Here is a 17,943-nt window from a genome sequence, read left to right as displayed (position 1 = left end):
CAGAACTCTTACATCCCCACATTCCAGAACATTCACACCTGTCCCTAAACAATGCACCATACATGCAACCCCCACATTCCAAAACATTTACACTTGTCCCTGAACAACCATCCTCCAAAGCATTCCACAAACATTATCTGGCTTGTGTAACAAGGAGATATTTGGGCAAACAAACCAAGTCCAGATATAAAAACTTATATTTCACTGCTAACATAGAAATAACATTTAGAATTATTCAAATCTGGTCTAAACTTAAAATTATAACAAATAACCCATTTATAAAGTGTGAATCATCAAATACATTATATTTCTGTAAGTATTTATCCTATATCTGAACATTTGAGAAGTGGAATGTCGTGTGCAAGGTGCCTGTAGTGTGCAAGGTGCACATGGTATTTTAGCTACCCTTTTCACCCAACGTTGCAAAATTACAACAATGACATAACAAGCTAAAAATCTAATGTGATGCATGAATTTCAAAATAACTTAATATTTACATAAACTACATATTATAACAATCACCAAAAAAAATATTTCATGAAATTTACTTACTTCAATGTTTAGATATACAGTTGAATGAAACAAGGAGATGCACTTCCAGGAAAGTTGGCAGGTAAAGTGAGTTCTGGCCAGACCTATATACACATTTACAATCCAATGGCATTGCAAGGCAATACAATAGGACCCATTGACTATGTAAATGTGGTATTTTCCCCAAAAAAACGTTTTTGTAAATGTGTTTTTTGGAGCGATAAAAGTGACGTTGTAATATTGCAACAAGGGGTCTTACAGGGTTGGGGAAACTCCGACTTTTCGGTTCCAGAAAAGCTGATTTGAATTTGTCAAGTCAACTCGGAGTACGTCCACTCTGAGTTAAGTGCGGGCATGAGAAGTACTAAAATCCAGCAGTGGAGCTCCGTGGGAGACGATTGCTGCCGAGTCAATGCATACATTTGAATGCAGTAGCCAGTCCATACATTGAACATTTAACCCCACTGTCCGTTAAAATTCCAGGTGAAAAAGTGGTGGACTTAATAGCAAAATAGCATGTTCAATGTTATATTAAATATAAAAACATATATATATATATGTTGCTTAGGCTTATAAGCTTGTGATTTGAGCAGGTAACATTACAGGTACGCGTGTTCCATTCGACACCAGGGCTCTCGCCTAGCAAGGGTGGCAGTATGCAGGTTACCACTCATTTCACCCGAGCAAAAGCACGGAGGGGGGATACGGAAGGAGAGGATTTATTACACAAAAGTGGTAAATAGTTGGCAAATTAGCAAAAAAGGAAATCAAGATGAAAAGCAACAAAGAGCTAATCCCCTTTACTGTAAAATACTAAATGCTTGTAACAAGCTTCAAGTTCATGGACAAGCTTAGGGGTGATGTAGTGTTTCTAACAGTTGTCAGTATGTTCTGTTCTGTAAATTGTTACTGTAACTGTACAAAAAAGAAACTATGCCAGTGTGATGATTGTAAGTATTTTATTTTTGGTCAGGTATTGACCAAAATGTATGTAATTTGTTTTAAACAAATAAAATAGCTTTTTTTCTTTCATTTGCTGCCAATTATTTCTGTTTTACTGTAATTTATAGCCTGGTATTGATTTTAGTTAACCAGTGTTAGTGATCAGTTTTGTCAAACATTTATGTACAAATGGTTAATATGTGTTCTGTTGATAGTTTATAGGCATTCTACTACACTCAACGGTTTTTCACTTTAATTGGATGGTCCTAAAACACGTCTACAAACATTTAGTGGAGAATGCCTTCTAATAGTTTGTAAATAATCAAGAAGAGAAGCACATTATCTTTAGTTGAGAATCAATACATTATCAACAGATAGTAAACGTATCAGTTAACTGACAATTAGTTGAATGTTGGTTCAAAAACCTTGAAAGTCAGCAGACATTTTGTAAAGTCTGTATATCAACCCTTGAAATGCATCTGATAATCTACAGACAGTTAGTTGAATGTATGGTACTTGTCTGTTGAAACTGTGTTGAATGTAAATTGATACATTGTTGACCTGCTACTGAGTAGTTACTGATAACATATAGTGTGTCAACAGATGGACCATCAAAATAAAGTGTTACCTAATGTAATCATGTATTCCCAGTAAAGTAAATTAGTTGTACAAACTTCATCTCATGAAGAAAATGCCAAAAACTGACCAAGTAGGCCTACTTAGAGCAGAAGAATAAAGGCTAATCTTGAAATAGATTACAGATCCAGTTACAGGAGGGTGCATGGTAACAGGTGATGTTAACTGTAGGAACAATAGCCTATATAAATACTCATAGTTGAATTTATTTTGCTGAATTTCTATTTTGACCAAGAGATTGTGTACTTAGGGCAGAAGAATGAAGGCTGATCTTGTAGGGCTAAGTGTCAACCTGCCCCCACCTCTCATATGGTAAAATCTGGAGTTACTGGATGGAGTATCAACTTGAAGGCTTGCACACCTCATTGTGTAACTTACTGTAGCATTGCTAGTCATATGTTGATAAGTAAGGTTCAAGATTGTGGTATGATTGGTTGTTCTTGGGTATAAAAGGAATTGTGAAGCATTGTTCTGTGGATTCTTGATCTCCTGAGACCTCCTCAGCTCCGGCTTGTCCTACTCCTCCTTCCTCACCTCCTGCTTTCTATCTCTAGTTTACAATAATCATGGTACAGTAAGTACGAGTTAACCTTCATCTGTAATTGATTTCATTCATTTGCAATATGATAAAACTATTATTTTATTTAACCTTACTTTGACCATTCTTGCTCTGATTTAACCCAGAGTCAAATAACTGTAATTCCATTGGTATTGGCATTATTTGGTTAATGTTAATACACCTTTCAGTTTCCCATATTCCTTCAAACCATAGGGGAATTAGTTTTGGTTGTTTGGCCAATATTGACCCCCTACAATCTTGAAAGAAATGTGCTGGTACACCAGTTACAGGACTGTACATGGTCCACAGGCGAATCATGTAAATTGTACAACCCCAATTCCAAAAAAGTTGGGACGTTGTACAAAATAAAATAAAAAACAGAATACAATGATTTACAAATCGCATAAACCCATTATGTTATTCACAATAGAACATATAAAACATGTTAAATGTTTAAACTGATGAAATGTACAATTTTAAGGAAAAAAATCAGGAATTTGAATTTGATGGCAGCAACATGTCTCAAAACAGTTGGGACAGGGGCAGTAAAAGGCTGGAAAAAGAATGTGTTACCAAATAAAAACACCTGGAGGAACATTTTGCAACTAACTAGGTTAATTGCAAACAGGTCAGTAACATGATTGGGTGTAAAAAAAAAACTTAGAGAGGCAGAGTCTCTCAGAAGTAACGATGAGCAGAGGTTCAACAATCTGCGGAAACCTGCATCTACATATTATGGAACTATTTCAGAATAATGTTCCTCATCGTAAAATTGTGAAGACTGAATATATCATCATCTACAGTACATAATATAATACAACTAGAGAGGGTACAATTTCTCGGGAAATTGTTGGATGTGCTTGCTTGCGTCGGTTGCACAGGGGTCTGTATATTTTATAAAGATTACATAGATTTAAAAGCATCTTTTTTTTGCTGCTCATTTAAACTCAAAATACGAGTGAAGCGTAGAATGAAAAATGATGTCTTCTCATTTCCCCTGCAAGAGGCAGCCTCATCCCAGCTAACACATGACGTTGCGGCAACGTTGCCAGTAAGTGCTCAGTTGGTAACCCACGACGTTACCTTCTGGCAACGTCGTGGCAACGTCGTAGCAACGTTATAAAGGGAATGTTGCCAGTTGGTCCCATGGACAACGTTGCCACAACGTCGTACCTTGGTCGGCTGGTTACGTTATTTTTAGACCCGTGGACAACGTTGCCGCGACGTCGTACCTTGGTCGGCTGGTTACGTTATTTTTTGGTCCCATGGACAACGTTGCCGCGACGTTGTACCTTGGTCGGCTGGTTACCTTATTTTTAGACCCGTGGACAACGTTGCCGCGACGTCGTACCTTGGTCGGCTGGTTACGTTATTTTTTGGTCCCGTGGACAACGTTGCCGTGACGTTGTACCTTGGTCGGCTGGATACATTAATTTTGGTACCATGGGTTAAGTTGCGGTTAAGTCGCTCTTTGGTCGCAGGACAACGGATCTCGAGTGCAATATAGTGGTTTATCCAGAGATGGAGAGATCACACTGGACTGCTCTCAGTTCTGACACTTTTGCAATGTAGCCATAGTCTACATGAATTTCAATCACACACAATATTAAATGTTGCACCCAGCACGTATAAATGTAGACAATGCATGTAATTCATGTGCAGCTCAGCCCCAGCATGTCATTGGTCATCAATGTTCTCATATGCAGAAACATAGCTTTAATAAATAAAAGACTGAATTTGGAATATAATTTAGTCTTTCATTCTTTACTATAAACATGTACAAAAGCAATTAATGTGTGATGTGTAACATGATTAAGCAAACATTCTTTGTATAGCACACCAAAGCTGTATGACACACAGTGCAAATTTGTGCTCCAATAATTTTTGTAATACAAAATTGTTAAATGTGACCAAAAGGTAAGCGACTCTTAAGAGTTTCATTTCCAAAGACAAGTCATCACAGAATATTACAATTCTTCCTTAGCAAACCTGCCCCTCAGTCTGCCCCTGAGCAACAACTTTGCGCATGCCCATTTCAACGCATCGCTGAAACTGGGGTTTCAGAAGAGATTTTGCAGGGGTTCAACACCGTCTTGTACGCATTGGATTTCAACTGGAAATTAGCTACTTCAAAGGTGAGTTTCTTTACAGAAATAGTTAAATATATAAACAATTTCAGAAATTGGATGGGGCATGTTAATACGTAACTATATGTTTGAAATTTAGGCTATTTAGCCTGTTTATGTGCTATCTGATTCACATTGTTTAGCGTTACGTTAGGATTTCGCTAGCTACAGTACAGTAGAGGTTAAACCCTCCAGAAAGTTATGTTGAAATACTGAAAATGCATAGGCCTACATGTTATCAAAGCTTATCGTCTCACAAATCACCCACAAAATAATCAGTGAAAATAAACGCTCAGAACTGTTAAAAAACCTTGTCCCAAATAGTTTATTTAGCCCGGAATTTTCAAAGACTGTGGAGCTAGCGTGGCTGATCACGTTTTAATCACAGTCGGCCATGGCATGCACAGCAATGGCGTCTATAAAAGTATCATGTCACTAATTTTTCCAATTTGTACATGACATCTGTTTTTGGATAAGTTTATTCGTTTTAACCTTTAGATGCGTGAGTTCTAAATATTTCCGACGCTTCCACCAGTTATTTTTCCAAAACGGCAGCTAGGTAGCTTTAATTAGCTTCCGTTACCTAGCAACCTAGTATAATACTCGTAGCAATGCTACTACCTGCTAGTGTTACTTGTTAGCCTACTAATTGTAAATTTTGAAGCCATACTATAGTGTTTGTCATATAGTTTTTGTCTATCGGAAAATAGTCGGTTGGAATGTTCAGAATCACACATGTGCGACGCTACGATGTGGGGCCCTGCTTTCGAACGATCACATATGTGCAATGCTACTCCTTTAATATCAATATGCTAAAACTATGTACATAAACTACATTCCACATTCATTTCTGTACAGATTATCCTACCACCGTCACACGGCCTAGCACTGTGTCCCTGGGAAATGATGGTAAATTAATGAATGAACGTTTAAAACAGTGACAATAATTGTATGAGCCATATGGCAACCCTAAAGGCTGTTTTGAAGCAAAAGCATGACTTAAAACTTTTGCATCACCAGATTCCATACCCCTAGATGTCAACTCTGGTCTGGTGGAGGTGAACCCATTGGGGGCCCAGGAAAACAGCTGGCAGCCAGGCAAGTGCAAATATAAGACACTCAAAAAAATATATGCTTTGTATACAACCATTCAAGGTAACATTTGTTATTTACATCAATGTTACAGCTAATCTAGAAGAACCACAGTGTATGCCAATCATGCTAACTCTTGTAAACTTGTTTTACTTGTCTTTAATGACAGACACATTACAGGTTATGCTCCGGAAGATGGAGACATTGGAGGAGAACCAGCGAGAGGCTCTCCTATTCAGGCGACTACAGGGCAGACACAGGCTGAACTCCAAGACCTTGAGGAGCGCCTTAAGGTGCTGGAGTTGCGAAAGAGAGTGGTATGTCACGGCTGGAAAGGATGGTCCGAAAAACGTAGTCAGGAAAGGCAGGGTCCGAGATCGGGAAGGCAATCCAGTACGTCCAGGGAAGGGTAAGGCAGCGGTTCAACGTGGCTGGAACAAAGAGTGTATCGCAGGGTCTAGAACTGGTCTCACACATAACAAAACTCTTCGGCAAAGAAGGAGGGAAAACAGAGGGTATTTATAAGGGGTGTAATCAGCGCAAAACAGTGAACAGGTGGTGAGAAGGAAAAATCTGCTGACAGAAAGAGCGCTGCCATGAAACCCAGTAACCACTAGGTCACCCCTCAAACCCTGACAGTACCCCCCCCCCCAGGGCGCCCCCGAGGGGTGTACCTGACTCCGACGTTGGAAGTCCCTGATGAGCGAGCGGTCCAGAATGTCACGGCCCGGCACCCAACACCTCTCCTCCGGGCCATAACCTGCCCAGTCCACCAGATACTGGAACCCCCGTCCACGTTTCCTAGAGGACAGGATCTTACGCACAACATAGGCAGGCACGCCATCCACGATAAGAGGAGGCGGCGGGACAGGAGAGATATGAGGAGAGTGGGGAGAGCGCAACACAGGTTTGACACGGGACACGTGGAATACGGGATGGATGCGATGCAGCCCATGAGGCAACCGAAGCCTGACCGCCGCCGGACTGACCACCTTGGTGATGGGATAGGGCCCAATAAACTTGGGAGCCAGCTTGCGGGAGGGAGCGCGCAGCGGCAGGTCTTTAGTGGAGAGCCACACTTTCTGACCACTGACGTAAGACGGAGCCCTAGTCCGGCGTCGGTCAGCCATCTGTTTGGTGCGTTCCCTGGTACGGAGCAACGCCTCTCTGGCTCTCCTCCAGGTACGGCGTGCCCGTTGCACAAACGCCTGGACTGAGGGAACCGCTGCTTCGGCCACCTGGGACTGAAAGAGAGGAGGTGAGTAACCCAGACAACAGTGAAACGGAGAAAGCCCAGTAGCAGACACCGGCAAAGAGTTGTGGGCATACTCCACCCACGGTAGCTGCTGACACCAGGTAGAGGGGTTGTGGGAGACCATACATCGAAGTGCCCGACCGAGATCCTGGTTTGCCCGCTCGGTTTGGCCGTTGGTCTGTGGATGGAACCCTGACGACAGACTGACGGTAGCGCCCATCTGTCGACAGAATTCCCTCCAGAAGCGAGAGGTGAACTGGGGCCCCCTGTCAGAGACCACATCCTCCGGCATGCCATGGAGCCGGAAGACGTGGTCGATGACCACCCGGGACATCTCTTTCGCGGAGGGGAGCTTGGGAAGGGGAATGAAGTGAACCGCCTTAGAAAAGCGGTCCACCACGGTGAGAATCACAGTATTGCCACTAGATGGAGGAAGACCTGTGACGAAATCTAGGGCAATATGCGACCAGGGACGGGAAGGGACAGGAAGGGGTTGTAACAGACCAGCGGGAGGCGAATTGGAGGTTTTGTTTTGAGCAGAAACCGAGCAGGCCCCCACGAACCGACGGACATCCTCGGCCATGGTCGGCCACCAAAAGCGCTGGCGGATGGCTGCCAACGACCTCCTCGTCCCGGGATGGCACGTGAGCCTGGAAGAGTGACCCCACTGGAGGACATCTGCCCGCACCGACCCGGGGACAAAGAGCAGACCCTCCGGACACCCCTCGGGCACCCCGACTCCAGCCAGAGCCTGCCCGACGCGTGCCTCCACATCCCAGACAACGGCCCCCACTACCCTGCTTGTAGGCAAGACGGTGTCTGGTGGAGAGCCGTCAGCCGGGACGGCGAATTGGCGGGACAGCGCGTCGGGCTTGACGTTCTTAGACCCAGGTCTATAGGAGAGCGTGAAGTCGAAGCGCCCGAAGAACAGCGCCCAGCAGGCCTGCCTGGAGTTCAAGCGCTTCGCTGACCGGATGTACTCCAGGTTCTTGTGGTCAGTCCATACCAAGAAAGGCACGGACGCACCCTCCAACCAGTGACGCCACTCCCCCAAGGCCAAGCGTACTGCCAGCAGCTCCCTGTTGCCGATGTCATAGTTCCGTTCTGCGGGGGACAGACGGTGGGAGAAGTAAGCACAGGGATGCATTTTGTTGTCCTGAAGGGATCTTTGAGAGAGGACTGCACCGACACCTACTTCTGACGCATCAACCTCCACTATAAACTGCTGTGCAGGATCAGGTGTTATGAGGATAGGAGCCGAAGTAAAACAGGCTTTGAGCATACCAAATGCAGCTTGGGCTGAAGGAGACCACAGAAACGGAACCTTCGTGGAGGTCAATGCTGTCAGCGGACCTGCAACCTGGCTGTAGTTGCGAATGAATCGCCTGTAAAAGTTAGCAAAGCCCAAAAACTGCTGAAGGGCCTTGCGAGAGCCAGGTTGCGGCCAGTCGGTAACAGCCCTCACCTTCGCAGGATCCATGCGAATCCCCTCCACCGAGACAATGGACCCCAAGAACGGAACCGACTGGACGTGGAACTCGCATTTCTCCGCTTTCACGTAAAGCTGATTCTCCAGCAGCCTCTGAAGCACCTGCCTGACGTGCTGGATGTGTGCCTGGAGAGATGGGGAAAAGATGAGAATATCATCCAGGTACACAAACACATGCTTGTTGATCATGTCTCAGCACGTCATTGACAAGCGCCTGGAAGACGGCTGGAGCATTGGTCAGCCCAAAGGGCAGAACCAAGTATTCAAAGTGCCCCACAGGAGTGTTAAAAGCCGTCTTCCATTCGTCCCCTTCACGTATCCGAACCAGGTGGTAAGCGTTGCGAAGATCCAACTTTGTGAACACCCTTGCCCCCTGCAAGAGATCGAAGGCCGATGACATAAGCGGCAGGGGGTACCGGTTCTTGATCGTTATGTCATTCAACCCCCGATAGTCTATACAGGGGCGCAACGAGCCCTCCTTTTTCTTCACAAAGAAGAACCCCGCCCCGGCTGGAGACGTGGAGGGACGAATGATACCCGCTGCCAGAGAATCATCCAAGTACTTCTCCATGGCCGCCCGCTCAGGGGCAGACAGGGAGAAAAGACGGCCCAGAGGAGGAGAAGTGCCGGGGAGCAGGTCAATGGCACAATCGTAGGGCCGGTGAGGGGGGAGAGATGCAGCCCGTGACCGACTGAAAACCACCCGCAGATCATGGTACACAGCTGGGACCCCGGAAACGTCCATGTCATCCTGTAACACAGGAACAGAAACAGGCACAGAAGGACAGGCAGACACAAGACAATGGGCATGACAGTAAGGACTCCAAGACAATATGGACGAAGCCGACCACTTAATATGAGGGTTATGGAGGGAGAGCCAGGGGTGGCCCAAAACCATGGGCACAGAGGGAGACTCAAGAACAAAAAAGGACATGTTCTCTCTGTGGTTACCCGAGGTCACGAGACCCACGGACTCGGTGACTTGGGTGATGGTGGTAAGTTCCTCAACGCTAATGGTGTGTACCGTGAGAGGTTCTTGGAGGTCCTGAAGGGGAACCCTGTTCTTAACGGCCCAGCCAAGGTCCATGAAATTCCCCTCTGCACCCGAGTCCACCAAGGCAGAGCAGGAGAGGGACAAACGATCCCATGACAGAGTAACAGAAATCAGTGTACGGGCACCGACTGATGGAGAGATAGAAGAACCGCTCACCAGGACTCCCCTGTTAACTGGCGAGCGGGGGCTTTTAACGGACACTTTGCCGCAACATGACCCTCTCCGGCGCAGTACAGACACAAGCCCAGGTTCATCCTGCGGCTCTTCTCTTCTGTCGATAGGCGCAGTTTGGCCATCTGCATGGGCTCCGGAGGAGGCAGGGAGGCAAAGGACGGCCCAGGAGAAGGGTTTGTAACGTCCTCCGCTCGTACCTGGGTGGTGCTCCGGGCCCGGCGCCGAAGGTCAAAGCGTTGATCAAGGCAGATGGCAAGACGGACCAGGTCGTCGAGCAGATCTGGAGGGCCACGGGCGTAGATCTCGTCTTGGATTGCTGCCGTCAGCCCGTCTAAGAACCGTGCCACCAGGGCCTCTGCATTCCATTCGCTCGTGGCAGCCAAGGTCTTGAACTCTATGGCATAATCTGCCACGGTCCGACGGCCCTGGCGAAGCGAGGCCAACTGCCGGGACGCCTCTTTACCGAACGGTGTTCGGTAAAGAGGGATCAAAGATCCTGGTCATCTCGGTCTTGGTCATCTGCGTACAGCGGCGGATTGTTGATGCGGGGCTCCGGAGTGCGCATAGAACGTTCGGCGGCGGTCCCCTGCATGTTGTCCTGGTCTTGCCGAAGTCGCTGGAGCTCCGTGGTGAGCTCCGAGACCCGATCAACGAGGGCCTCCGTCATGCGGCGAGAAGCGTTTAGCTGTTCCTCGTGCCTGCCTAGGATAGCACCCTGGTGCTCCAGCGCAGAACGAACAGGGGAAGTCTCCGCTGGGTCCATGTCTGGCCGAAGAGTTATGTCACGGCTGGAAAGGATGGTCCGAAAAACGTAGTCAGGAAAGGCAGGGTCCGAGATCGGGAAGGCAATCCAGTAAGTCCAGGGAAGGGTAAGGCAGCGGTTCAACGTGGCTGGAACAAAGAGTGTATCGCAGGGTCTAGAACTGGTCTCACACATAACAAAACTCTTCGGCAAAGAAGGAGGGAAAACAGAGGGTATTTATAAGGGGTGTAATCAGCGCAAAACAGGGAACAGGTGGTGAGAAGGAAAAATCTGCTGACAGAAAGAGCGCTGCCATGAAACCCAGTAACCACTAGGTCACCCCTCAAACCCTGACATGGTAAGTGTTTGGAGATGCCATGAACTATGGCTTACACGCAGCGTTCAACGTTCACATTGGTGCTGACAATAAGTTCATGACTTCTAATTCCAGACGCTGTGATGAAGTGGAAGACGGGACTGGGAGAGAAAGCTGTGGAGCTCCTCATAGAGGAGACACTCAAACACACCCCGGCAGCCCATTCAAAACAAGCCAGGTGAATGAATCATGATTGCAGCTTCCATGTGGGTTATTCCAGCGTTATGGATGTGACATTTGTACTCAAAATGAGAAGAAAAATGTCTCAGTAAAACAAAAGTTCTTACAATATTTAAATTACTCATGCATATTCTGAAAGCATTCAATGGGTAGAATAGAGGAGGACAATAATTTTTCGCAAAAAATATTTTTCAGACACAAAATTATTACAAAAACATTTGCGTTATGGATGTGACGAGTAATGACAGTCATTTTCTGGAGACTATACTTTTTTCTGTAACTCTGTGAACCATTAAGTCTAATGTAGAAAGTTTGATATTGACATGATCATGGAGTCTTAGGTGAACATAAAAATTGCAATTTTTAAAACATGTAGTCTTTTATGTAGAATTTTATGAGGAAAAAACCTGCGTTATGGATGTGACATTATTCTGCTATGGATGTGACGTGTCTGAAATACACACAGAATCTGTTTGGGAAATCAAGAATCAAACTTTCACAGCGCTTTTCTCAACATCTAAAATAACTAGTGAATTAGTTTTAACATTAAGAACACCATCTGAAATGTCCCTTAAGATTTTCAAGATGGCCGCCAAAATAGCATTGATAATGGCTAATCTTATCTTTTTTAGATGGAGTTGTTGTCAAATTACTATTATAAAAGTTCAGAATGGTCACAGATCATGTTTAGCTGTGAATACTCCCACACAGTCTTACAAATGATTTTGAGTAATGAACACAAAAAAGTATTTTTGAAAATATTTGTCTTTTTTTGAAAACCAGCATGTCGTATGACGTTTGAACGTTATGGATGTGACGCGCCTGGACCAGTCCTCTGCAAATTACATAAAACACCTACTTGAATAGTGAGTTTAAACATTAAACTATTAATTTAGCATTGAAACGCTGAGTTAGCAAAAAAAGTATTTGAATAATTTAATTATTGCATCCTCAGTCCTCACTGAGATCCAGAGGAAGAATCAGGACAAATGCTCTTTTAAAATGAATACAGTATTTAATCAAATCAATACAAATGTATATTAATTCACATAAAATAGACCATCAGTTTACAATAAATAAATAACAATTATATTCGTATAATGTATAAAGTACATTACATTAGGTACAGAAGGTCAGCTGCTGCTGATATTTTGTCAACAGAATTAGGGCCTAATCAATCTGACAGCAAGAGGATTGATTTGGTTGAGGACAACCAAAGGATAATTAACTGCTTTTCAGTATATGTCTCAAATATATACTGTCTGTACACATTGTCTGTGGCTAATGGATCATTTTGTTGACAGATCTGCATTAATCAATCTGCCAGCACAGGTTTGGCAAAGTGGTATCTTCCCCTGTTGTCCACAACAGGGCTTAGAACATCATTAAGTTGATCATAACCCACCCAAGATATATCCTCTTTAGGAGGTAAGCAATACACAAGTCCATGCATGTCATTCCTTCTCAAGCACTGGACCTCCACTCCCTCATCATCAACGTTAGTTGCCAGCCCTACAAACTGCCTGGAAGACTTTTTGGTCCTAAAGGTAACAAGCATGCAGTCTCCTGTCTTAATCTTCGTGTTGTTCGGCTGTGGAACTTGTAAACTATCGGCTGAGGGACCCATATGGTTAGACTGTACAAATGTGTGTGTAGTTGCCTCTGATGAGGATGTATACAGCTGATGTTTGATGTGACCCCAAGAGCTAGGTGTACTCAACATGGTGTACATTCCGGGTACCTAAGTAAAGGGTAGAGGGTAAAGAGGTTAAGATTTGCATTTAGTGAAGACTCACATCATAATAAATAGATATCTCTTCACTAACTCCATCAACATACATAAGTTCATTAGTGAACACAACATGCTGTGAAATTCTTACCTACAAGAGATGCCACATTTGCCCACAGACTCTCCAGCTGGTGTTGCTGAGTGAACACATGGATGTCCCTTTCCACCACCAGTTTCACATTGATGTTAGGGAAACATTCAGCAGCTGTCTTGGCGAAAGACTGTGCATTGTTGACTATAACCTTCCGACTTAACACTGCTGAACTGACACACCTTTTAACTGTTCCACCCACTCCATCAACAGCTCCCTTGCCATGGCTTGTGGCAAAGAAGTGCCATTCCACCTGGATTAAACAAAATTAAATTAAGATAAGTGAAAAACTTAATCTGAACACCCCTGAATGTTAGAACACCATGTTTAATCTTTTAATACTGAAAAGTCCATTATGATGCAAAAATATTTGAATACATGTTCATACCTTCAGGCTTGGAAACATGTCCCTAAAGGTTGTAGACATGAAGGACCAAATGAATCTGTTTTTGAACTGGGATGCTGCTCCATCACTGAAGATGTGCAGATCCTTCATGTTTGGATTTTTTTCCATCAGGTCCTCCACCACATTGGACAGGAATGTAGCCACAGCCTTCTTTCCATGCTCCAGTGTATCACTGACAATGGCATATGATTGCACCTCTCCTCTGCTCCATCCAACAGCAGTGAAAAGTGTAACTTGGCTGCTGGTCCAATGGGCTGCCTGGATCTCATCTTGATATGCAGTGGTGTAATTTTCTGCAAAATCAATCTGTAACACTGCAACAGCTTCACTTGTGTCTTTCCTCTTCTCTTGGAAAGTTGCACTTTGTTTTCTTTTTATAAAGCAGTGCTTCAGGAAAGTAGTGGCTGATACCAGCAGTGATACAAGCACATCCCCCAACACTCCACTCTTCATTAACTTCACCTGAAACCCTCCTTCAGATTCCCATGAATACCACCTTGTTAGGATGTTCTTGTCTTCATCTTGGATGTTGCTAATTATGTTCTGAAGGAGAACTGCATCACAACATGCATCTATTTAACATGCAGTCTGCAGAGTCAGGACTGCAGACCAGAGCGCTGATATACGTTAAGATGCTTTGGAAGGCATGTCGTGGAATGTGTTTGTGTATACTCTCGAGGAGCATTTGTGTGTTTTCATGGTATTTACAGAGGCAAACATTCCGTGGTGTTTCTGATTTTGTGAAGACCTCCCCTGGCCTCAGCGCTGCAAATTTAGATTTTCCGATTTTGACTTCTGGGTGCTCTTCCCGAAAGACTCTATATGCCTCTAAAATAGACATAGTTAAGTGCCTCTTTTGGTATGTCTTCTTAACTCCATCTTCTTTTACAGTTACAGCATCTTTCTTCCCAGGCGCTTGTCGAGAGACGTCATCACGCACATAAAACTGCCTGACTTTTTGTTTTATGTCATCTGTGGTAAATGATATTGTTTTTTTCCTTTCAGTGTGCACATTGTATCCAATTACATCAGTAATCTTTTGTACCACTGCCCTTTTTTTGTTTGGACTTTGAGGAAGAGCATCAAGGACTCGTTTGACTGCTCTCCCAAGTGACTGTTTTGTCTTGTATGCACACACGGGAGATCCTGGTAGAGCTAAACTTTGATTTTTAAGACGGAGTCTCCTTTTTCTCTGTCTGTATTTTGCAAGAGCCCGCAGTCTTTCTTTCTCTTCATCGGTTTGCATAATTTTTTTTCTGGCCCTTTCCTCTCTCTTTCTTTTCCTCTCTTTTCCTTTGTAGTTTTCGTCATTTTTTTGCCTTTCCCGGAAAGCTTTTTGACGCTCAGAATTGGACTTAACTTTTACCTATAAATTAAACAGCAAAGTCAATATAAACAATGCAGTAACCTAGCATTTTTGGTGTATCAGTATGGTCTGGTAAGAACCCTATGGATAATGCCTACTGAAAATGAATCCTATTGAATAGTCATAATTCATAGGGCAAATCCTATTAAATAGCCATGATTCATAGGGTAATTAGAAAGTTTTAAAAGTAGGCCTTTAACTCATAATGTAATGTAATATAAAATTGCCTTGACCCATGTTATCTGAGAAAGGAATAGAATTGTCTCAGATGCTAATTTCAGGCTAGCTGTTACTGTCCGGCCAGGGTCCTTGATATTACATATTAATATAACAGTATTCAATTCCACTTCACAAATGGTTTTCAGATTGTGTGCTGTTTTTAATAATATCTTACCGTTTTACCCATTGGTCTTCGTAGTAGACGTTCAGCTTTAAGACATCTTCGACCGAAGCTGTCAACTCTACCTCAGCTTGATCGACAGGTAGTGCGAGCAAATTAGAGAGCGCCGCCTTAAACACCTAAACCAATCGAGTCCCTCGCGCACTTTCGAGTTGCCTCTGTAGTAGGAAGTAAATACTATAAACATAGAGCGGGGATCGAGGTTATGTCAAAGACAGTTACGGCAATATAATTAGGCTGCCCGAAATGTCAGTGTCACTCGAGAAGATATGTTTATATCATGTTTGGTTTACCCATGATTGCGACTATAATCATCACTGGAATGTCCGTTTCACTGAAACACGTCGGTGAAAGGGGTTATAACAGCCATTATGCCGTAAAACACGATTGTCAGCTTTGCCGTTTCATTTGAGAACATTTACATTGTGTTGTGAACAGTGTATTGTGAAAATTAACATTGTGTAGCGTCCGTAACGTCACGTCCATAACACATCATTAACGTTTTTAAAAGTAACAAAGGGGCAAGATTTGTTGATTAAACTAACCATTGGTATAAATAAGCTTTGCACAGAAACTTTGGATGTTGTAGCATCGGCACTGTTTGAATGGCATAAACTTATTCTACAAAACGTTACGGACGTGACTTGGCCATAGAACTCACTGACTCATAAACAAGAGGCTTATGCATTTAAGGAGTTGTGCTTTTAACTCAAGCTGAGCATACACAATGCTCTATCATTCCATTGTCAATCAAGAAAATGCTAAATGGTAACATTTTATTGAAAACTGCAGTCTATTTACCCCGTTCTTGAAACGGTACAAAACGGCCATTTAAAAAAAAAAATGTTTTGCATGAGTGCACAACTTGTATATTATGTAAAAGAATGCAATTGTCTATAAATTTAGATCTGAGTGGGGATATACATATATATATATGCAAGCAGCAATGAGGTGGCCAAGCAGTCAAATGACCCATAAAACATGTTGTCCATCCTCAGAAGAGGGTTACGAGTACACGCAACAAGTTTGGTGCGAATCCATCAAAGATTTGCTGAGATACGACCCAACTTCCTGTTTGCTGGCTTAACGGCACATTTTGATTGGCCGTACCCGGCAAACGGTTTTGAAAATCCCAAAAACATATGATGGCTTTTGTGAGGCTTGGTCTGAAGATGATCTCTGCCAAATTTGGTGAAGATTGGAAAACATTTGTAGGAGGAGTACAGAAAAAACTTTTTTCAGTAATTCAAAATGGCGGCCGCATCAATTCGGCTGTTATCACAAGTTATCATGTGTCACACACGGGATGTCCCAAGATATCATGAGACAAAGGAATCACTTAATAAAGGCAAACGAATCAACAGTTATTGGCCAAAACACATTTTTGCATCCTGCGGCCACGCCCAGTGATCACATGACACCAAATTGTTTGGACATCCTCAGATGAGGGTTCCGAGTCATCATACCAAGTTTGGTGTTGATTTCTCAAGGATTGGCTGAGATATGACCCAACTTCCTGTTTGGTGTCTTTGCTGCCGATTTTGATTGGCTGTACCAATTTTTGAAAATCAAAAATCTTTGGATAACTTCTGTGAGGGTTGCTCTGACGATGATGTGTTCCAATTCTGGGGAAGATTGAAGAAAAATTGTAGGAGGAGTAGGCTTTCAAAGGTTTTTGCTAAAACCGGAAATGGCGGAAAATCTATATAACCGGAAATTGACGTCATAGGGTGTGATGAACTCGTCTCGATCCAGGGAATCCAACGGTACCTCATTTTTGAAAATCGGTCATACGGTTCAAAAGTTACGTGTGTAAACACAAGTCCAACTTTGACCAGTTGGTGGCGCTAGAGTGCTCCAATGAGAGACATGAAACTTGGTGAATATAAAGAGGGGACTGTGCTTAATGAGTGTGCCAAAATTCACAACTTTTTACCATATGGTTCTAGGGGCTGCCATAGACTCCAATGGCAGAAGAAGTGTAATAATAATAAGAAAAGGTAGAAACACTTAAGTGGCTTCGCCGCTTCGCGGCTTGGCCACCAATAAAACTAACAATAACAATAGGTTTCCTCCTCACGGAGGAATCCTAATAATAAATATAGCTGCAAGCAGCAATGGCGGATTCCTCCTAACATTGCGAACCATTGAAAAATGTATATTCTTCACAAATTGTCACTGTATAGAAACATCCATGCTGTAGACTTACCAATGGGATACCAGATCTGAAATGCAATACCATCAAGATCCACAAGGGCTTTTATTTCAAGCCAAGGAGTGAAGGGAGGGGGCTTGGTGAGCCTACCCATTCCAGAAAGCCTTGTATCTTTGTGTATCAGGGCGTGGCCTGTAGAGTCACTTATAGGTGATATTGGGCCATTTGTGGTGTGGTAGTTACTCTTGGCCTATACTATCAATGTTTCAGGATTTTGAGAACTTTTTACCATTGCATACAAAATCGGAAATGCAATACCATCAAGATCCACATGGGCCTTTGCTAAAGACCAAGCAATGAGTGGGGGCTTGGTCAGCCCACAATTGCCTGAAATGTTGTTTATGCGTCTCGCCAAGCTTGCGTGTGTGTCAAGGGAAAGGCTGAGTGTGTGAGAATGTGGAGCGCGCACGCTGAGGAGCAGGGGAGACATTTCATTGGAAATTTCCTTAACAATTAGCCAAGCATGCATTTTTCAAATATTCACCAAAATTCAACTTTTCATCTTACAGTCAACATTCTC

At 43.6% G+C, this 17,943-nt stretch overlaps 1 long non-coding RNA gene across 1 annotated transcript; it reads left to right on the top strand.

Annotated features, from left to right (window-relative positions):
• Positions 1–4,655: 4,655 nt before the first annotated feature.
• On the top strand, positions 4,656–6,048 carry LOC134037842 (uncharacterized). Its single transcript, XR_009932590.1, has 3 exons — positions 4,656–4,803; positions 5,653–5,703; positions 5,815–6,048. It is a non-coding gene; the product is annotated as an uncharacterized LOC134037842 (long non-coding RNA).
• Positions 6,049–17,943: the final 11,895 nt, after the last annotated feature.

This window comes from Osmerus eperlanus, chromosome 17 (assembly GCF_963692335.1).
Source record: "Osmerus eperlanus chromosome 17, fOsmEpe2.1, whole genome shotgun sequence".
Taxonomy (NCBI): Eukaryota; Metazoa; Chordata; class Actinopteri; order Osmeriformes; family Osmeridae; genus Osmerus; species Osmerus eperlanus.
The sequence above is the reverse complement of the archived record's forward strand: the minus strand, read 5'-3'. Positions and strand labels throughout refer to the sequence as shown.